General features: G+C 40.1%; 1 long non-coding RNA gene across 2 annotated transcripts in view; it reads left to right on the top strand.

Moving 5' to 3' along the window:
- The first annotated feature begins 4 nt into the window (after positions 1 to 4).
- The window catches only part of LOC135314733 (uncharacterized), a 340,184-nt gene continuing 317,846 nt past the window's right edge, over positions 5 to 22,342 (top strand). Inside the window, exon 1 of one of the 2 annotated variants that reach the window (XR_010374203.1) lies at positions 5 to 314. This is a non-coding gene — a long non-coding RNA (uncharacterized LOC135314733). The remainder of the gene's footprint in view (positions 315 to 22,342) is intronic. The other variant, XR_010374202.1, reaches the window with a different exon arrangement.

The raw sequence follows: 22,342 nt of genomic DNA on the forward strand, positions 1-22,342 counted from the left end.
GCTGGCAGGCAGTGGGTCTGGCGGACTCCGTGCCGGTGGGGGTCTCCGCCAGCCTCTCTCTTCTCTCCGCGCGTGCCCCTGCCGTAACGGCCGCCCTTAGGGCTGGCCCCGCCGCCTCCGGGGCCGTGAGGGGAGCGGTGATTGACAGCTTTCCCGCCCTGCGCCCAGGCCCTTAGAAAAGCGACTGTTGAGTGCTTGGTACAGCCCCACGCGGGTTTTCGGGTGAGCGGAGCTGCAGGCGCTTGCCCGGGGGCTGAGGGCTGGTGGGAGTCCGCCCTCCCGCCTCCTGCAGGGCCCGGGTCTTTCAGGGGAAGGTCAGTAAGGGGTTTTTTGTTTTGTTTTGTTTTTTTCTAAACACTTTCTAATCCCTCAGAAATATTTTTGCGTGTTCACGGAAGGTGAGGCTAACGGAAGGACCTGGTCAACCTCTTGCTCAAGGCAGATGAGGTTGGCAAGCTCTGTTTGGGATCTGGGCGGCCACCTACAAATACACCTGCCTTTGTCTTCCAAGGCACTTTGCGTGTGTCCGAGTGAAAGAACAAATATTCCCCCTCCTCAGAAGACTGACAGGAGTTACTCAGGGCTATGCTAAGGTGAATGCGTTGCTGGTGGAAGTTAATTCTAGTTTGTTGTAGGTTCCAGGTCAGGTTGTGCATGAACTTTCTGGTTTTGTTTGAGGTGAGTAGTTACATTACAAGATCCGGAAAAGATGTGGTATTTTTGAAAAACACTTAAAACAACATTTAAAACTATTCCAGGAGCAGAAAATGGTCCACTTCTGAACTGACTTTAGGCAAGTAAAGCGAGTTGCTTATTATAGAGAACTTCTGTTTAGGGCATGCCCGAGGGCAAGGCTTTATTTAGTGAGTTAATAAATGTTCCATTGTCTGTTAATCTTATAAAAAGCGAATACCAGTTTCTTATAAAAGCTGAGAAATGACTGAAGGAGGTATTCCCCAGATGTATAATGGATCCTACATCTTTCAAATTGCTTAAAGGTGCTTTGCTAAAACTATTGGGCTGTTATTTCTGCTTCAGTCTAAAACTTTCAAGATATTTCGTAGTGACTACTATGAATTGCTTGAAAGGCTTAAAATTGTCTTAAGGAGTGAACGGACATTTTGTGTAAAACTGGGTTTTTAGGAAGGGAAACCTCTTAGCTATATTTGATCTTCTGACTCCTCAAAGAGAATATATGTTGATATGTGACTAATAAATGAGGTGATAAGTAGCCCTAAACTTTTTTTACCATTAAATCTACGGACATTTAAGATATATGCATCTTGCAGCTGGAAGTTCTCTGAATCTCAGAAGGGCTTGAAAGAGTTCAAATTCGGGTGGGCTTTTGGAAATTCTTTCAGGAAGTCCAAGATTTCAGCACAGACTAGGTGAGAAGAATGGTTTTTTTTCAGCGAGGTCTATCAGCTTGTCCGTTGTTCAAAAATCTTACTGAAAGGGAGGCTGAATGATTTGTTTAGCCTTTAGGCAGCATTCCTGACATCACTTCTAGCTAGCTCTACTGATAGTCTATAGTTGAACACACAGGTCAAAGAAAGTCATCCTATGTCCTCTGAGACAGAGTGTTATTCTCCGTCTATGTCTTCGCTTATGAACACGTTCGGTTTGCGTTTGCTTTAAGCATTATTTCTAAAGTGCTTTATATGTTTCTTTAAAAATGGAGGGAAGACGAGTTGCAGTTTAGGGGGTGGCAAATTGCAAACGGCCAACACCTGTTCCAGGCACTATTTTACCCTCCCCTACATGGTGTTTTCTTTATAATACTCATAATATTGGAGCTTGTCACATCTGCCGGGAGTAGAGGACGAGTTGAGTTTAAAGCCCTTTGGGGTAAAATTAGCATAATATTTGTGAGACAGAAGAAGAAAAGGCATATATCTATCTACTCACCTGAGACAGTTTAGCTGACAGATGTGATAGATAATACTGCAATGGTTCAGAACAGGTTACTTCTGTTAGCCAGGGGCGTTTCTAATATATTGCACCCAACAAAAACCCGTGATCTGGTGTGCAAAAATTCTGGTTCCTTCTACCTGAAATGAACAACATCGTGGCTCTGCTTTCAGAGGTAGGTCTTTGCATTATAGGTATGAGGAACTGCAGTTGTTTTAATTATCTTTATATGTCTTGCAGTACTGCTGTGGAATGACTTTCACCTTAGAGCAGACTGTGTGGGAAAATAAAGATGAGCTAGAAGACATTTTTGTTCAGCAAAAATTGTTCGTATCTGTGAGTTTTTTTTACTGTTTAGAAACATTGGCTAAATACTGGGAGGAGCATTATCTGGGTTTTTTTGCCAAGAGCGAGACTCACCAAAGCAGCAGTTAGCCTGAGTTGCTCTAAACGGCTTGGTGATCCAAACTCGACTTTAAAAGCACTTTGCCCATCTTCCTCTTTTCTGTGTTAATGGATGTCATTACCAGTATTCATTGATCTGTTGTCACACAAGGAGAGGAAGATGAGGGAGCAGCTTTCCTGGGAAGCATCTGCAGTTGTGTTCCTTCATGTGAAAGAGTATGGGTGTAAAACAGAGGGACGGTTTCATGCTTTAGTATCTTATTTACTCGATACATGCATCAAAAGCTGTATTCATCCTACTTTCTTCCATTGTACTTCCCTATGTTTTATTACGTGTTTGTTTCATTTTCGCTATGACTTATCTTTGGAAATTAATTAAAGTTGGTTTTATTAGAAGAATCTTTGTATTTCAGAAGGTTGGAATGAATGACAAGAAAGGCAAGACCAGAAAGAAGTGTGGTTGGAGATGCAGACATTTTTAAGAAAAATGTGTTTTGCATAGTAAGTGCTTGGGTTTCTAGAAGGTTCAATGGAAGTCAGCATAAGGGAACTGGAGGGAATCCTTGGCTGTGAAGGTGTGTCTATCTTTCCCCTCTAAAGCACCATTTGCTTGCATAAAATCTAACTTTTAGGTTTCCACTTGTTGCCTATTTAACTTTCTTCCTCAGACCTTTGCAGACTATTGGTAGAGTGAATGCATCCAAAAATCCCTGTTTTGACCCTCATTGTAATGACCTTGATTTCTATGTCTGTTAGACAAGAAAAAGTAATTTGCTCAAAAAATGAGGGAGGAAGCATCAATCCCAGATCTCATGCCATAGCCCTTCTGAAAGAAAATGAATTGGCTTTCTGTGCTACAAACTCTTAACTATAAATCGATCTGTTGCTACTCTCTGAGATTCCTGTATAATTGCTCATGAATGCAAACTCAAGTGCTTCAAGTATTCACAGATGCATCAGAAATAAAGATTATAGTAAATCAGATTTCATGAATATGCATATTTTTGTTGCCAGTAAATAATCTGAGTTATCTAAATTAAAATTCGAAATTATATATTGCAAAGGAAGCGTTCTTTTTTTTTTTAGGAGTTGGAAAACATTTGCTGTAGTCTTCCTGTCATTACTATGCACATAATAATCATGTGAAGCAAATTATACTTCTTTTTATGCTGCTTATTTTAAATAGCTTTTATTTCTTAAATTGCTGTTAAAAATAGACTGAGAACTCTAAAAAGCAGTGGGCCATGCCGTTGATTGGAAGACACTGACAGCAGCCAAAGCCACTGGCCTATTTTGTGTTCTTGCAATAAGGATTCTGGACTGAAGTGACACTAAGGGAAAACAATTCATGTCAATTAAATGTAACGTGCAGGCTTTGATTTAAAAATGTTCCTAAGGTTTTGGCAAGTGGAAGCCCAAAACGTATTAATCAGTGTGTGTGTTGTTAATATCCCTGGTGCAGAGTCTAGGTTGCTGTTAGCCACTTGGGCAGCAGCTGTGAGAAGTCGCTTGCTCCAAGGTGCTGGACTTTGTGCTGAAGTGGCTGAAGCAAGTGGACATCCTCAGTCTGCTCTGCAGTGTGCTGTGTGTGGGTAGAAGACTCTTCAAGAGGGTGGCAGCAAACAGTGAGGGCACCAGTAACTTCTTAAGTGTTGCAGCTGTTCCTTAGCAGCTCTAGCAGGTATGAGACAGAAGATTAAGACTGGATAGCTAAAGGTACTATATCTTCTAGATGTCTATTCTACCTCTTTGGTGGTTGTCATTCCTGAGGCAATGACATCTAGTTTTCTTGTGGATTGGTCTGGTGGCTCAAGGCATGTTGATCCCAGTGCATACGGCTCTGCCAAGCTGAGGAGTGTGCTAGTCCTGGGACTGATGCAGGGATGGGTGGTGATCCTGCCACAGAAGCAGAGTGGATAGTTGTGAGAGTAACATCTTCATCTCTTTTCTATTTAGTCTATGCCTTTATGTCATTCAGAATTCTGTGTAAATGTTTAACTCCTGCTGACAGAGTCAGAGAGCACCAGTAGGTCTTAATTACCTGGGCCAGCCTCATCTGGGACTTCCACCCACACTCCCTGCCCAGGTGTCAAGGAGCCTCACTTAAACTCAGAGGTCTAGGAAGGACTGTGGTGGTCAGCCCTCTCCCCTGCTTGTCCAGACTTGTTGATTGGATTTCCTGTACTGACCTTGGACTTGCCTTGTCACCTCTCATTTGTCTGGTAATCACAGGACTGTCAGGACAGCCGGTGGCTGTTACCAGACTGACTCTGCTCACTCTGCTGTGGGGTGGTGTTGTTGGTGAGGTCCTGCCCTGCCTGTGCCAGGGCTGTCCTCAGCCTCTGGCTGGTCTTCCTTGGCGGAGCAATACTGCTCCTTGGCTCTTCCATCTTTATGAACTGTCCCAAAAGCTTGTTTGATTCAATAGAAAATCCTGCGTACTTTGCACTTCACTTTGTCTGGAAATGCTTGTATTAAAAGGAAAAATCCTATATGTCTTGCTGTAAATAATATTATAAACAAAAGAGCTTTAAAGCAGGTTTTCATGGGGAAGTCTTAGTACTTTTTAGTATATAGTTTTTTCATTACCCTTCTACTGTACTTAGGTTAAGTAACATTCACAGTCCTCCCTACATGTTTATATAAGATTTTAAAAAACTCTTCTGTAAAGATATTTGCTGAAAATGAATAGGGTTTCCTTTTCTGTGAGCTGTTCTGGACAAAGTTGATAGTTTATGGTTAATAGGCAGAGGATAGATCCTATAGTTAAGTCCTTTGAAGACTATAAACCTGTTATTAGTTAGAGGAATTTCTGCTGCAGCAGAAGTATGATTATTTTGTGGTGTGTTACAATCAGATATTGAATTGCCTGAACAGCATCAGGAAGTGCTGCAACATGGTTGTCTTAACTGGAGAAATGTGTTTGTAGTCTGAGTCCTTTGCAGTGGGAAATACTATTGCTCCTTCCCCCATGGAAAGAGACCTGTGTATCTAATATCACACTGTTCTCAAGACGCCTACTGAACTTAATGCTGGCTTTTCACACTTCTGATGCTATAGTCATAAAACCTTATATGGTGAGTTAAGATAAAGCTTCCTGAAACTGTTTTTTGCTGGGATTTCCGTAAAAAAAAAAAAAAGATTACTATAAGAGCCAGAAAGGTTTCTCTCCCACCTCTTCTCTTGTGTTTCATATACCATTCAGATAGACCCCCACACATGAGGAGAATCAGGGTTTTGATTACAGTTGTCAGTAGTGATGTAGTGCTGGTTCCCTTACTGTAATAATTGTCTTGAGTTAGTTCATTAACATAATTATAAAGAAGTGCACATGAGAGAGAGAAATGAAGGAGGTGAAGTTTCCCAAGTAAATGTGAGGCCCTGTAAGAGATTTGCTTTGTCTGGTGTTACTCCTTTACTGAAGCTCATTATATAAAATATGTCAGAGGGGAGAGTAAAGGCCTCTTGGATGGATTTAAGTATGAACACTTGCGAATATAGCCTGGGAGTCTAAGGAGACAAGTCTCTAAGCCATTTGGGCCTGCTTTAGGGAAGGTATGTTCGTAATTTAAGGTACAGCATAGGCACAGGAGAACTGTGAGATTCTAATTTCAAAGGCATCATTTAAGCTCACAGAGTTCCAGGTTTTCAAAGGTGTTTGTGCATCTAACTCCCACTATCCTTAATGTAAAGTATTTGGGTGTCTAAACTTCATTGTAGAAGAAAGGTTATAGAGATCAGACAGGACATCAGTTAGCCATGACAGTGATACATTGAGTGATTTGACTGAAACTTAGATTAAATGATTTCAAAACTTTCTTGTGACTTTTGTTTTCCATAGCATGCTTCAGCCTTTAAACAGAAAGAACTCTACAGGCAAAAAAAAAAAGGCAATGAGGTCTGCATTTCCTTGCTATAAACCAATAGGGAGAAGGACACTTTGTCAGACTGAATGTGGGGATTGTAACACTTTCTATAAATACCAAAACCTGGAGCGGATCTGGAAGCTGCAATTAACTCTTACTTGATGTTCTTGTACTGATCTTAGTCAAATATCTGTTCCATGCTTTCTTCTCCCCTTATTTTCCTAATAAAGAAAACTTAAAAGGTGGTAACAGGATATTTACTTTTTCAAACTGGAAAACTTATTGCTGCATATTTGCATGAAAGTGCCCAGCTAAGCAGACTATTGTGTGTTTCTCCACCTTGATGGGAATGATAATGCACAGAACCCCAGTTTCGATAGGGATAATAGCAGTCCAACGGCTTTTTGTTAGTGACTTGGAATAACATGTAATCTAAGTGCCCCAGTCTCTTGTATGTATCTGGTATCTAATTTGTATGCTTTCTTATGTTTATTGTGATTTCTTTGAGTTGTTTTTGTGATGCATTGACTTTAAAAATAATCCTCTTTTACCTCAAAGGTATTTAAATTGAAAGTCATTCAGGAAAATTCTTCACTGTTTCACGCACCTTTCTTTCAGCCTTTGGTAAAACAGTCAACAAGCACCATGAAGACCAGTGTGTAGTTAGGTGTCCTAGAAGAAAAGGGCATGGGGTATGAAATCTTAGATACTGTGGTGGAAAGGTAAAAAAACAGCAGCAGTCCTGAGCACTTCGTGGATACATCTTCCCCGCCCTTAATTTTCAGCTAGGTGTTTTCTCCCACTGTGAGAAAATCCAGGACTGCTTTTTCTAGGAGGAGTAGCATCAGCTGGATTCAGAACACAGAGTAATTTCCTGAATAGACAGGGAAAGCTGAGACCAGGGATTTCTGATTACTAATAAACCTGTGAAGGTGTGTGTGTCTTTGTCCACAGACTGCTCTCTCACATGCTGATTAACAGTGTCAGTTTGCTTCAGAGAGAACTGTTTGAAATACTTCAGTCATTACAAGACAGTACAAAGTCATGTCTCATCATGGTTTGTTTGTCTTTGGTTTTTTTTTGTTTTTTCTTTCCTTGCAGACTGAATGTTTCCAATGGTTGTGTGGGTGCTGCACAGTTGCTCTAGGCTTACTGATAATGTGCTGATTGTTCCTGACTGCCCTGAAACACCAGTTAGTGAACCCTATAAATTGCATCTTAACATCATGGAAATATGTGGTTTGTCATTTTTGTTAAGAAAAAAATTAGGAATTAATAAGGTTTTAACAAAAAACTACTTTTCAATAAATCCCAAATGAATGCAACTTGAAAGACTAATTGAGAGCTCAGGGACTTAAAAATGGTTGAAAATAGTTTGCTAAAAAGCAATACCTGGGGATCTTTTGTTCCATGCTTGGTTGATGAATCCAAAGAGGTAGACTGAAAAAATATTTTTTGTTTTTGAGTGGCAGATCACTGATAGATCATGTAGTACTTTGAAAGAAGCAAAAATGCACAGAAAAGGTTGTTGGGGGGAAAAAAAGGTAACTGGCTGAAGGTATTCTCCCTACCACACCTTCCAAAAGCAAAGTAACACCCTGGCAGTACTGGCCAGGGGAATTCACATTTATTGGTTTTGTCACAAAGATTAAGTGCTTTCTGAAGCACTGGAATTGAATGCATTGCTATGTGAGGTCAGGCCTCCCACCATTCACTCATCTTCTAAGTTCTAAACTAATCCTCCTCCTTCCCACCCACAGGATCTGATCTTTTTTTTAAAAGTAGTGTCCCAATTTCACTGTAGAGTTTATTTACAGCTTAAGCTTTTTCCTCTGACCCTAGTTCCATCCAACCTTAAGAGCCATTAACTCGGATATATTTGCAAATAAATGAACCCTATGGTGAAATAATCTTAAGATTTTTGATTGAGAAATTTAACTGTCTCATGATTTCCAATGCAAATTCCTTTTTATTACCTTTAAAATTATGGGATTGAGAGTGTGTTTCCACACTGTTTTGGCCATTTCTCCTGGATGCACATGGATGGCCTGTCTTGGCCTAGCTTTAGCACTTATGTGGCAAGTTAGACTGGAGAGCAGATTCAATTGAAATATATTCTTTTTCTAAATCACTGAATTAAAGTGACAGTAGAACAGTATCCTTAAGGGCTGGATCCTGTGAATGTCTGTCTTAGCTTGATGGAAGCGAAGAAGCCTGTCAAGCCAGACCCATACCCTTACTTTGCTGAAGACAGTCCTCCAATAGATCTTGATGCTGTTTTTCTCAAAAGTGGAGCTCTGTCACACTCTGCAAAGTGTCCCTAATCTGACACTAAACTAATCCCTAAACTAATCTGAGTGTACAGAAGATTGCTTCGTGTCAGGTTGGAATAATTCATTCCCCTGATGCCTCAGTAAAGAGTGATACCTTTTTTTTTAAGAGGAAATAATTTGATTCTTGTTACTGTATTGGATTTTCAGGATAAGGAGGTCATTAATTGATTGTAATTGCTGATGTGCTTTAACAAATGAATGAGTTAAGTAGTTCAGGTAGTAGTTTAAACAACCAAGAGCCGAAAATCTTTTTCTGTACCATAGTTTTAGAGTGCCATAGAGTACAATTCAGCGTGCATCCATGATATTGTGGGAACTTGTTAATACACAGCTCAGAACATGAAGCATTAGGATATTTCAGTTCATGTGCAGAGCTACATCCTTCTTTCCAAAAGCTGTTTTAGGAGAAAAATGGACTGGTTTCACAAAGGGAGAGCTATGATTAAAGGGCAGTCTGCTTCCCTGATGGACCCTTTCAGTTTAGTAGACGAGATCTTCAGATAACATAATGAAGTGAATTTTTGGTCTTGCAGAGGGAAACCATAGCAACCTGTCACTTTAGAATGCATGATATATAATCTGTCTGTCCTTCAGATAGTATTTTGCGGTCCAGAAATAGTCATCGTTTCCTAATGTGTGAATGTAAAATGTCAAACACATGTAGCTGGAGTGGCAGTGTTGTCTCTGAGGTAAATATGATCCCTCTTGTGCTGCTTGTCTAATGCTGCACATTTGGAAAGCAGGTTCCAGAGGATGGTAAAGGTAGTCTATTTTTTAAATTTTATTTTAGTTTTTAATAAACAGGTTACAGGAGTGCTTTGAAAATTAGTAATTGAAAGAGCTTGCTGCAGTCCCCTTAGTGCCACCCTTACCTTGCCCTCCAACCAATGTATGTCCCTATTTATTTTTGGCACAGTTTTCTTAAATTATGGAATCTGGATTTCAAAGTTTTTTGGTCACTTATCTCTTTGATATTACTTTGTTTGGGCTCAAATAACCATAGAAGTACTTGATAATTATGTAGTGTGGTAAGTGTCCTGCAACATGCTCACAGCTGGCCAAAGCTGCTGACTGTGCTTGATGAAAACACAGAAAGCATTCTTTCTTGCTTAAATAAATAAAATGTGCATGAGCAATCTCACAGACTTCTCTCTGTTTTTCCCTCCTCCCTACAAGATCTGAAACAAAGCTGAGAAGTCTTTCCTGTAGAAACCACCCTGATTACTAAACAGTTAAAATGTAGCTTGTTGGTATTAGAATCTACTGCCAGTTTTAGAGACTGGGCTACCAGTCTGGAAAGGGATGATTTAATCAGCTTTTGTGTGAACAGGTCAGAATGAATAGTGCATTGAAGGAATAAATGGCAAATATTTAATGACATTACTAAGGATTAATGTAGACTAAACACCCTGTACTTCCTTTAAAATATTATCATGACTCCAGCTTGTTTAGGAATGTTTAGAAATCAACTTTAATAGCACAGAACATTCTTTATGAATGTACATTTTGTGGCATAGAGCCATTTCAAGTGTTTTTTCTATAAATCAAATGTTAATAGCTAAATGTATTGTTTAAAATGCAAAATTATTTTGATAGGGCTGTGATTAACTTGAGAGGAGAGCAGAATAATATTTGATCAGTGTTTCTTCTGTTGACCGTTCTACTACTTCTGTGTCATAGTGAGCCAAGGCTATTAGATTCCTGCTGCTCCTTTAAAGTGATCTGGCTCCTTATTGTTTGTGGCACATCAATTTCTTTAAAATTATGGTTAACTGAATTTTTCTTGTCACTCGGCAGAGGCCTTTCCTGACACTTTTTAAAAAAATCATGTCTGTTTAGTAGCAGTTTTAATCCTCCTGCCCCCTTTAGGTTTGATTTTCACCCACCTTTGAGTAATTATGCCTTTATGAACAACAGTGGAACATATTTAAACTATTTCCATTGTCATTATTATTTGTTCTAATAACTCTTTCTGTGTGATCTGAATCCAAGGTGTTTTCAGCTTTTGAATTTTTTTGTATATTTGGTACTTGCATTTGCACATAGATGGATTCAGCACTGGCATCACTTGCTTGTGATCACTTGTGTCTGAGCAAATGCTGCGGGTTTCTTGGTTTGTTCTTGTTTTAGTGTACTAGCAGGTTTTTCTGTCTTGCTCAGGCATCTAACAGAAACCCCTCTTGATAGGAGAGGATGCTTCAAGTTGAAAGAAAATGTAAATGACAGTACATGTGCTCAGATCTATACTATTAAAATTAATAATAAAAATAATTGTGTGGAAAACTGTAGTCTTTTAAGAAAGAAGAATGTGAAATTCGGACTTCTCCCGAATGAGGGCAGTAGTGGTACATGATTCTTGTAGTCCTTATTAATGTTTAATGTAACACTCATTAAAGACTGTAAGCTTCGGTATATTTATATTAGGTGTTTTGGTGAATGTGTTGTGGAATTACTTTTATAAATTCAGAGCTGAGAAATAACAGAAAAGGCTGTGAAGGGAGATATTTTTATAAAGAGGACTTTCAACTTAACCTCCCACTAGAATGATTTTCGAGTTCCGAAGGAAAGCAAGACAACTTGCTGAAGGGAAGAAAATGCTATCACTTGACAAGTAGAGTTGGCAAATCTGCATTTAAGTTTTCTAGGTTTTCAGGAGATGGTCAAGTTTTACAGGAATGAAACTTGATTTTTACTGAAGGGTTCTTTCCCACACACAGTTTAATTTTATTGTTTAGTTCAATACCCAACAAGTCTATTTACATGTACTTAAATCATGTACTTCTAATTGTTATATCCTCATGTGGCTGCTTTGCAGCAGCAGTTATGAAAGTATTAGATGAATAATTACCCCTCCCTCTGCCTTAACATGAGACCTATCATGTTTTCTTAATTGGTTTCCAGTACTGAGCAGCATTAGTAGATTTGCGAAAGAACAATATATGTTGTTGTAGGTGTCTTAATGAGTGTCGTCCTCTGAAGCATGACTTCTCTGCCAATTGAGAACATTTGGATATGGCAACTAGTGACATGATTTTGGGGGCAGTTAATATAGCAGTGAAGATGAGGTTATAACTGGACAGGTATTTTGCTTACACGGCACAAGAACTGGCCTAGTGGATTGAATAATAGATTTAATAACGTAATTAGATATCATGGTTTCAAGAAACTGCTGATATGATGTCCAATTTGCTTTTGTTCATTCTCCATGTCTCTTCAGCTTTACATAAGCTTGTTGTGCTTGTGCTCCACTGCATCTGGAAACTGCAATTGCAAGCCAATAATCATGCAGAACAGTGCATGATTAGTCTCTCTGCAGAAGACCGTAGATCTATGAAATGAAGTGGAAAGAGTAACTCCATGCAAACACAACTGCTGCTGCTTGTCAGTGGTGGGGTGTTTGTATTTACATGTCTGCTAACACCAGTGCAGATGATGAGAGTTTCCTGAAGGCTTTGCTAAAGCAATGTGGAAGATGTATGTATAATCCCTGGGTGATGAAAAGTGGTGGAGGGGAGTTATGGGATTTGGTGTGCCAGGGAGCACAAACCACAGTTCTGTTCCAAGTGTTAACTGTTAGGTGGAACTTTTATTTTAGGCTAAAGAAAAACAAGTGTATTAGCTTTGCTTGCACATAACTTTATAAGAAGCTTATCTAGCTAAATTTTCCTTTGTTGGATTTATTTGTCAGTATGCCCATGGAGTCTTAAGATACCTGCTCCTGCTTTCTATGTGTGGTAGGCAATGGAATGATGGACCCGGGAGTTAGGAATCTAAACTAAATCTGCCTAAAAACAAACTGGCAAATACAACGTCATGTTTTCAGACGTATGTAGGCAGCAAACTTTTGAAGGGATAATGCAAATGTTGGTGGGGGGTGTCTGTAGGCTGTCAAAGGGGTAACTGCAGGCTACATGTTTGTTGTGGTTTAGTCCCAGTCAGCAACCAAGCACCACACAGCCGCTCACTCACTCCCCTCTGGTGGGACGGGGGAGAGAATCAGAAGAGTAGAAGCGAGACAACTCATGGGTTGAGATAAAAGCGGTTTAATAGGTAAAGCAGAAACTGTGTGCAGAAGCAAAGCAAAACAAGGAATTCATTCAGTCCTTCCCATGGGCGGGCAGGTGTTCAGCCGTCTCCAGGAAAGCAGGGCTCCATCACGCATAATGGTTACTTGGGAAGACAAATGCCATCACTCCCAACGTCCCCCACTTCATCCTTCTTCCCCAGCTTTATATACTGAGCATGACGTCATATGGTATGGAATATCCCATTGGTCAGTTTGGGTCAGCTGTCCCAGCTGTGTCCCCTCCCAGCTTCTTGTGTACCCGGCAGAGCATGGGGAGCTGAAAAAGTCCTTGACCAGTGTAAGTGCTACTTAGCAACAACTAAAACATCTCCACATTATCACCACTGTTTCCAGCAAAACTCTAAAACATAGCCCCATACTAGCTGCTACTAAGAAATTTAACTCTATCCCAGCTGAAACCAGGACAATGTTGCACTGTCATGTGTGGCCACTGCCTTCACAACATGTAGAAGGACAAAGTGGCACTTTTTAATTGAACCTTGCACTCTTGTGTGGGAATTTATTCTTAGTACAAATATACCATGTGTTCTGAAGCTGCCATTTTGGCATCTGTATGTCTTCAGATGCTCTGTAGACCTTCTTTTTATAAGGAATGTGTAGGTTATATTATCCTTGCTGGTCACTTCTTGCACTTGAGGTGGTGTGAGAGGAATGGTCTGCCACATGTGCACTGGAGCTGGGAGGGACTGGCTTGTTGCTTTGAGGCTGGTATATACATGCATGGTTAGGACAGAGTGGTCAGTGATGGGACTATGGGAACCTTTTATTAGAAAATAGGCATGGAAACCACCCTTTCCATGTTTTACTGAGCTTTGTGGCTGCTTGGGTAATCTGTGCTTCATCAAGCAGACCAGCTGTAAATTGTCAAGCCACCTGAAACAGAGAACCTAAATTGATTAGTTAAATATTTGTGGACTTCTGACTGGATGTTTGGTACGTTGTAACACAGTGTGATTTTTCAGGTTAAAACTGTGAAATACAATTTGTCCTTATCTTTCATGAATCATAAAATGCTTTGGGTTGGAAGGGACCTTTAAAGATCATCTAGTCCAACCCCCTTGCAATGAGCAGGGACATCTTCAACTAGATCAGGTTGCTCAGAGCCCCGTCCAACCTGACCTTGAATGTTTCTAGGGATGGGGCATCTACCACCTTTCTGGGCAACCTGTGCCAGTGTTTCACCACCCTCCTTGTAAAAAAATCTTTCCTTATATCCAGTCTAAATCTACCCTCCTTTAGTTTGAAACCATTACCCCTTGTCCTGTCACAACTGGCCTTGCTAAAGAGGTTACCCTCATCTTTCCTATAGTCCCCCTTTAAGTACTGAAAGGCCACAATAAGGTCTCCTCTCAGCCTTCTCTTCTCCAGGCTGAACAACCCCAACTCTTTCAAACTGTCCTTGCAGGAGAGGTGCCCCAGCCCTTGGATCATTTTTTGGCCCTCCTCTGGACCTGTTCCAACAGGTCCATGTCTTGTCTGTGCTGAGGGCTCCAGAGCTGGACACAGTACTGCAGGTGGGGTCTCACCAGAGCAGAGCAGAGGGGCAGAAGCACCTCCTCTGACCTGCTGGCCACACTTCTTTTGATGCAGCCCAGGATACGGTTGGCCTTCTGGGCTGCAAGTGCACACTGTAGGGTCATGTCCAGCTTTTCATCCACCAGTAGCCCCAAGTCCTTCTCCGCAAGGCTGCTCTCAATCCCTTCATCCCCCAGCCTGTATTGATATTGGGGGTTGTCCTGACTCGGGTGCAGGATCTTGCACTTGGCCTTGTTGAACCTCATGAGGTTCTCACAGGCCCACCTCTCCAGCTTGTCCAGGTCTCTCTGGATGACATCCCATCCTTCTGGTGTGTCAACTGCACCGCTCAGCTTGGTGTCATCTGCAAACTTGCTGAGGTTGCACTTGATTTCACTGTCTATGTCATTGATGAAGATATTAAATAGTACTGGTCCCAGCATGGACCCTCGAGGGACGCCACTCATCACCAATCTTCATGTGGACATTGAGCCATTGACCACTACCCCCTGGATGTGACCATCCAGCCAGGTCCTTATCCACTGAACAGTCCACCCATCAAATCCATATCTCTCCAATTTAGAGAGAAGGATATTGTGGGGAACTGTGTCAAAGGCCTTACAGAAGTCCTAAATTACATCTGTGGCTCTTCCCTAGTCCATTGATCTAGTCACTCCATCATAGAAGGCCACTAGGTTGGTCAGGCAGGACTTGCCCTTGGTGAAGCCATGCTGGCTGCCTCAGATCACCTCCCTGTCCTCCATGTGCCATAGCATAGCTTCTAGGAGGATCTGTTCCATGACCTTCCCAAGAACAGAGGTGAGGCTGACAGGATGGTAGTTCCCCGGGTGCTCCTTTCTACCCTTTTTAAAGATGGGCACAGTGTTTCCCTTCTTCCAGTCCCCAGGGACTTCACCTGACTGCCACGACTTCTCAAATATCATGGAGAGTGGCTCGGCAACTACACCAGCCAATTCCCTCAGGACTCTGGGATGCATCTCATCAGGTCCCATAGACCTGTGTATATCCAGGTTTCTCAGGTGTTCATGAACCTGATCTTCCCTTACAGTGGGAGGGGCTTTTTTCCCCTGGTCTCCATCCTGCAGTCCGTCGGCTTGGGAGGGGTGAGGAGAGATTTTACCAGCCAACACTGAGGCAAAAAGGTTGTTGAGTACCTCAGCCTTCTCCCCATCTGTTGATACTAAACCATCATTCTTGTTCATCATGTGGGGTATGCCTTCTTTGACTTCCCTTTTCTGGTTGACATACCTGTAGAAGCCTTTCCTGTTATTCTTTGCATCCCTTGCCAATACACCAAACCAGCAGCTGGTCTGAATCTAGCACAAGTATAGGTCCAAAGAACTGCAGCAAACACAGAGAATCGAGGTGAGAAGTGGTTGGTCACTTCACTGCAGGTTTGGCTAGACCTTGCTTGAGTATTACCACAATTAAGGTAGTGTTTTGCTTGCAAACCTTCTATTAGACGTTTATCATGGGGTTTGAGAATACGTCTAATGGCCAGAAAGCCTTGTATCATGTTCCATGCATGTGGGGCGTTTGTGGGAGGAAAGCCTGTATTTTGGAGCTTTGACAGGTTGTCTGTGTGCTGTGGGCTCAGAAACCAAGGGGCAGTACTCTTTCTGTCATTTTGGTTGCTCTTCATTATCTCTTGGAAACACAATTTGCAAATTAAAAGGCTGTTTATCAAACGCGTGCTCTAAATAGAGTTTCCATAAGGTTAAATTTCCATGATGTTATCTATCTTGACAAAATTACTGTTGTTTCTATCAGTTTCTTCTGTGTCACTTTTCCGTTTTAGACTTGTTCCTTGCTTCCTGTAAACGAGCTTATACATTATGCATCTAGAAGCTATTTTACTGGTGTTCCCATTCAGAATAACTTAAAATACATGGCAGTCAATGCTGCTCAAGAAAACTGTCATATTTGTGTTCTCAGACATCTTAGAAGGTTAGAATCCTGTAGCTAGCTCAAAGGTGATAGCACTGACTGTGATGGATTGCACAGAAAATCAATAGGAAAGAACCGTTGTTTGAAAATGTTATTTCAAGCTAATGTCAGATTAAAAAATATATATCAATAAAGCCTCTTGTATTGGCTGGTGACATGAGAACGTATGGTTTACTCAATTACTCTGTATGGAGTTTCATTTTTCTTTCAGAGTAATGAGCATCTTTAAGCTTCTGCCTCTGTAGCCTCTGCTTTTCTTGCATGTGATTTAATTGTAACATGGAACTTTTTTCAGGTTGCCAGGAGAGCTGTAGAGGCTGCCTTCATAAACATTGCTAGGAGATAAAGGCCTGCAGCATGGTAGAAGGAGTTTTAGCTTTTCTTTCCATCTGTGCTCACCCATTGAGTGTCCCAATTCCTACGGAGGGGGGAAAAAGTCATTTAAGGAACAATTAACAATTGCCAATAACTGTTTTCTTTATCCCAGTAGATAAACAGATTAAATGGGTTTCCAGCTTGCCTTGTAGAAGAAAGAATTAATTTTGTTAGAAAGTATTTGAAAATTTTAAACAGAAAGAAAGGTGAAATCAACAGCTACTTTAATAAATTTGGTAGCAACTAATGTCTCAAAATTTATCTAGGAAAGGAATAAGGTGAAAAACTGCCTAATAAAAATAATCTGAGGGATTTTAAATAATGTGATCTACAGGCATCCTAACCTTTTTTGGGTTCTATGGTGCTAACTGTCCGTTTCCCTGTTTCTGACAGGACAAAGTAGCCAATGATAGTACACTATACACACACACTATACATATATATATACACACATTATATGTACATATATATGTATATATATTTATACAAGTATGTGTAGTGTACTATATCAGCCACCTTTGCCTCTTCTGGTCCAAGATTTCTTTTCAACCTCTTGACTACACTTGTGATTTCCAGTGCTTGTTACACTGATAAATCTTCATGGACCTGTATTTCTCAATCAAGAGCCACTTTGCATGGTAGTGCAGGCCCACCCTGCTACTGGGGGTGTGACAAGGATTTCCACTTTGCCAAAGATTTTCAGCTCTGCCTTTTTATTTCCTTTCACCCATAGCTTTACTCAAAATCATTATTGCTCCTTGTCTGCTGAGCAGCATTGTGTTCATGAGCTGGTGGCACCCAGTTTGTAGCCAGGTAAATTGGCCATAGATAATGGAGACTTTACTGAATTGAAACCATTTGGGATGCTTGTATTAGATTCTTCCCTGTGAATGGGAAGTTATGAGCATCCCAGGATCCAGCCAGGAACTATGATACTTACGTCTACAGTCCCATCCTTCTAATAGTATCTGCAGTCATTACTGTACCAGGTACTGACTGGACATAATGCAAGAATTCCCATCTTTAATAGCTGGTAACTGGGCAAAACTTAACTATAAGTGAAGTAAAATGGAAGCTTTTTGTGAATACTTAAATCCTTATTCAGTATGTTTCCTCAGAAACATGCTTTGCTTTATTTTTTAAACTAGTGTTTCTACTTAGCAATCCTCTTACCTGTATCCTAGCTTACATGTTTTCATAATTAATGAAGAAATGAGTCATGCTTGGTACATCTCTGAGATAGCACTGAAAGCCAGTCAATTTCATAAAGTACTCCAGAGAGCTTCTATGCTATAACTCATTACAGCATTTAGTTTGTAATTTAAAAAAATGGCTTTTTTTGATGGGCAGGACAAAATGATTTAGAAAGGAAGATGTAGATGGGGTTTTGTGGGTTTTCTTTAATTATATTTTTTTATTTTAAAATAAATCTCTGATCAGAGAACTTGATATGTTGAGAAAATCGGAATTGGTTTCCCCATGTCATAGAAATCACAAATTTACAACATATAGTTGTTGGAACTATTTTTCTTAATAGGTCCAGAGAACTGAACTCCTTCCTTTATCCCCCTGCCCCTTAGAAATTGTGCTTTGACACTTTGGGATACTTTAACCCTTTAATAATAAAAAAAGGCAAGTTTTGTAAGCTGTCTACCATGTTCTAGTTGGTTTCCTACATGCTTTTGAGTAAATTCTGATGTAATAAAAATATTTTAAGGAAAAAATTGACACAGTGGTTACTGTATTGTGGATATGTGCAAAGAAACACTGCAGAAGTACCTTTTAAGTACTTCAGTGCCTTTTGTGTGTTTCAATGGAAACAAGAGTTTCAACAGAAGGCAGCCATCTTTGCATGGAGAAAAAAATGTAGGTCATGACTTGTTTTACCTGTAAGCCGGGGAAAAAAAGAAGAGTTTTTTGCACCAAGCCATTCAGAAGTACATTGGCTTTTAAGGTCAGTATGCTCAAATTCCCATTTCCCCATTCATAATGTGTTTCAGTTTATAGAAAAGAACTTTATTTGATGCGTAATTATTTTTGGAAACATCTGATAAAAACCAGTAAATGTGGGCTGTCCTCCTGCAAGCCTACAGTCTGTGCTTAATTTTCTTGAGTGTTTGTTAAAGATTTCTCAGTCACCGTGCTTCTCGGGGCTGTCTTCCATGTTAAAATAGTTTATGCTTCTGCAACTTCTGCAAGGTATTATGTGACCAGTACAGAATTGTTTTGCATGCTAAGGACTTGCTCTTCCAGTTGTGTGTTGCTGAGCATTCCCAATGGCAGCTGAAGTCAACAGACATCCAGTGTGTCTGAAATTTAAGCCCTGAGGCCCAATCAACCTTTTGTTGAAATCAGTGAAAAGATGGCAGCAGTGGGAGCTGGAGTGAGGACAAAAAGTCTTTTGAGGTGAAAGTCAGGATAGGAGTATCATGAGATAGTGGGTTCTTGCCCAGCTCCAGTGTTGGCTATCGTCCAGAGTTAGTCTGTGCTTGCCTGCCCACTCTCTGTGCCTCTGTGGCTTTGCTGTATTTCTTTGAACAGTCATTTTAGCACTTTCAAATGTAACATTTGAGAGCTCCCTCTGGCACAAGCTCTGTAAAGTGCATGTGTAGCAATGTTTTGTTTGTCTCTTTTTGATGTTGTTCTGTGAAAAATGATAAAACTTAAGTGTCCTGTTCGTTGGTTTAAAAACTGTGGACTTCATAGGATTTTCCTCAAGAGACAGAAACAGACAGGCCCTTGCTATAAAGTGAATGAATATATAACCACATGGAGACTGCTTTGCACTTGTTCCCCTCTGCAGTTATTCCAGATGTCTCTTCGATGTCCTGTTCAGCACACTGCATCTGAGCCAGGCTTTCTGGTTAGTGTTCAAAAAAAGTAATTACAGGAGCTGAACCTGTGAGACTTCAGTACTCTTGGACAGACCTTTGAGTAGATGAATATTCTTACGCCTCTTTTGAATGCAAAGCAGCAGCGCAAGGATTTTTGATGCAGGCAGTAAACATTCCAGTGTACCTTTGGGGTTCTTTTAAATAGAAAACAGCCTCTGTTTCATACCTTGGAGAGCTGAGTTGCAGTGGGACCCCAGTCACTTGTAGGCACAAGGGGGTTGTTTTTGGTTTTGTTTGTTTTGCTTTGCTGTTTTGAGTCAGTGTTTTTCTATAATATCTGATATGTGTATTTCCAGAGCCCCAAACCATAACAGCTGTATAATTTTGAATCACAAATGAAGGGATATTTGGCCAGTCTGAACAAATTGGTAGTTTTGGTTCCTTCTGCTTATTTAGTGATGTTTAAACTTTTAATTCTGTGCTGCTTTAAATTTTTGTCAGCTATCAAAAATAAATCTTGGGTTTTTGTATATACAAATAGCAACTGCCAGGCTCTTATTTCTCACTCTTTAATGTGAAAATGTGTTATGCTCAAATGCATGTGCTGAATTACTAGGAAGTTGTGCAAAGGCATGCTAGTGAGTGAGTCTTGAGCTACTTGAGTGAAACAGGTATTCTTACTGAAGCTGTATGGAGTAGCAACAGCACTCAGCTTCAGTGCCTAATGATGGATTCTTCCCTGGAGTACCAGAGGAAGACTGGGAGGCATGTTATCGCTGCTCTGTTCTTTTCTTCTGTCTTCCTGATAAGCTTCTTTATTACCAGAAGCAAAGGTAAGAACTAGTATTGCCTTAAAGCATTAAATTCCATTCACCTCTTTCCTATGTCTGGTTGTGCTCTCCCTAACTAGATGAGAGATTCTCAACAGAAAAGACGTTCCTTGTGGAGTCTTCTTTATTGGTTTTTCTTCTGGATCTTGTGGAACTCAATGACCATAGGGATAACGTACCTGCAAAATAAATACTGTTTGTTCAGGAGCTTAGCTAATGCTTGTTAAGAACTGCATAGTCCTAAAGGTATTCCGAGTGCCTGAGTTACTTGTTCTGCTTTGTTCAACATTTTGCAGTCTGGAAGCATGAGTAAAGCTATTAGAAGAAATTGCCATACAAATGACAAAATCACTGAGATGAAGGCGAGGATAACAAAGAATAGTGGAAGGTGGGGTGTGGGTGGGGGAAGCATGAAAATAATATTCATAGCAGTCAGTGGTGCTGCAGCTGAGCTGAGATAGGATAAGTGTTTATGTGGGCTAGACAAAACAAAGTCAAATATACTGATTTAAATGTATGTGTTCATGATGTAACTGTAGGTTGATCAAATTCTGCTTTCAGTTTGCAGTGGACTATAAATATGCTTGTAACTACTAAACTGGCCACCATAAGTCACTGAACTATAGAAACTACTTGTCTGTAGCTTTTCTTGACTATGTAGCAGATCTTAATGTTCAGACTTATTACCCTGCAATATTTTGAACTTTCCCCAAATTAATGTAATCAATGCCCTTCTAATCTACAGAAAAAAGAGGCTTTAATGTGCTGGTTTCTTCTCGCTAGTATTGGAGTCATTAACAAATTAGACCTGTATTTCAGATACTGTAAAGCAAGACAAAGAAATTATTTTAAGCCTTCCAACAGCTTCTGCTTAAAAATCAGAATATGATGCCAAATGGCATCTTGTGTCATTTGCTGCCAAATATAATTTTGCCTCATAAAATTTGAATCCACTCAAGTGGTGTGAAAGCAAAGTTAAAAATCAGCCTACCGCTGTTACTTAGAAGCTTTCAAGTGTACCTGGAAAACAGAGATCAATAGAAACCTTTAGCAAAATATCTAAATAAAAATAGGGATTATCTCACTTATTTAAAAGCTAATTTAAAATAAACTATCTGCAGTAGGGATTCCTGTTCCATAGTGGACTTGAAAAGTTCAGTTCACCTGGTTTCTGGTGAAGTTTCTGTGCTTTGGTTTTGAAAAATGGTATGAGTGTGGAATAGTCTTCCATGCTTATAAATAGAGTAATACAGACTGGAGAGCTGGGTACAACTGCAACCTGTTCTCTTTCTTTACAGCTAAATCCAAATTAACAGATTGAACTCCTTTAGAAGTACTATGTAGATGTAGATACTCTAAGAACTTCCCAAATTAGCTTGCATTTGGTAACATCAAATATTCTATTGGTTCATATACATGAAACTATTCTTTAATGAATGGGACCATATTCTGATAAAATCCTTTGTGTGGAAATTGAAAAAAGCTTATAATTTGTTCCTAGGAAGTTACGTTAACTTATGCTTATTGTTAAGTGGAGAAAGAGCACATTAGCACCTCTTTGTGTATTGTAACAGAGTGGGTAGGGAAATGTATTCAGAAGAGCTTTCACAGAGGGATGACTTTGTGGAAGGTAAAACATCCCCTGGGAAGTTTACTTTCCTGTGCTGGCTTCTATTTTTGTTGAACTTCAGTGTCACCATAAAAGTTTTAGTCCTTGAAATAGAACTTGTTTCTTAATGTTTTTCACAATTAGATAATCGCAAGCAAGATGTGGGCTTTGGGGGGACCTCACACCCCACCTTGAATATGACACTTGTTCTATGAGTATGTTTGGATTTAATTCCTATCTTTTTTCCTCTTGCCACCCCTGCTTCTTTTACAGATACCCAAGAGTGTGGTTAAAGTTCAGATAAAAAGGAAGTAGCCATTTAATAAAAAGCTGATGTTAGAATCAGGAATTTGGTTTCTCTGAACACCTCCTAACACTGCACAGTTTAAAAACCTCTCTCTGCTTTTCTTAAAACTGAAGGCTTAAATGCTTATTCCACCTGTGCCCTTGTTTTATGCTTTCAGTATTCCTTTTTTTGCTCTTGCTTCTCCTGTGCAGATCTGTGTGGTTTACAAAATGACTTCAACTTTGTCCATCTGTGAACCAATATTAGAAACAAGCTTTAGGAAAAAAAAATGTAGGTATTATGTAAAGGTAGTTTAAAAAAGA

Source organism: Phalacrocorax carbo, chromosome 8, assembly GCF_963921805.1.
Source record: "Phalacrocorax carbo chromosome 8, bPhaCar2.1, whole genome shotgun sequence".
Taxonomy (NCBI): Eukaryota; Metazoa; Chordata; class Aves; order Suliformes; family Phalacrocoracidae; genus Phalacrocorax; species Phalacrocorax carbo.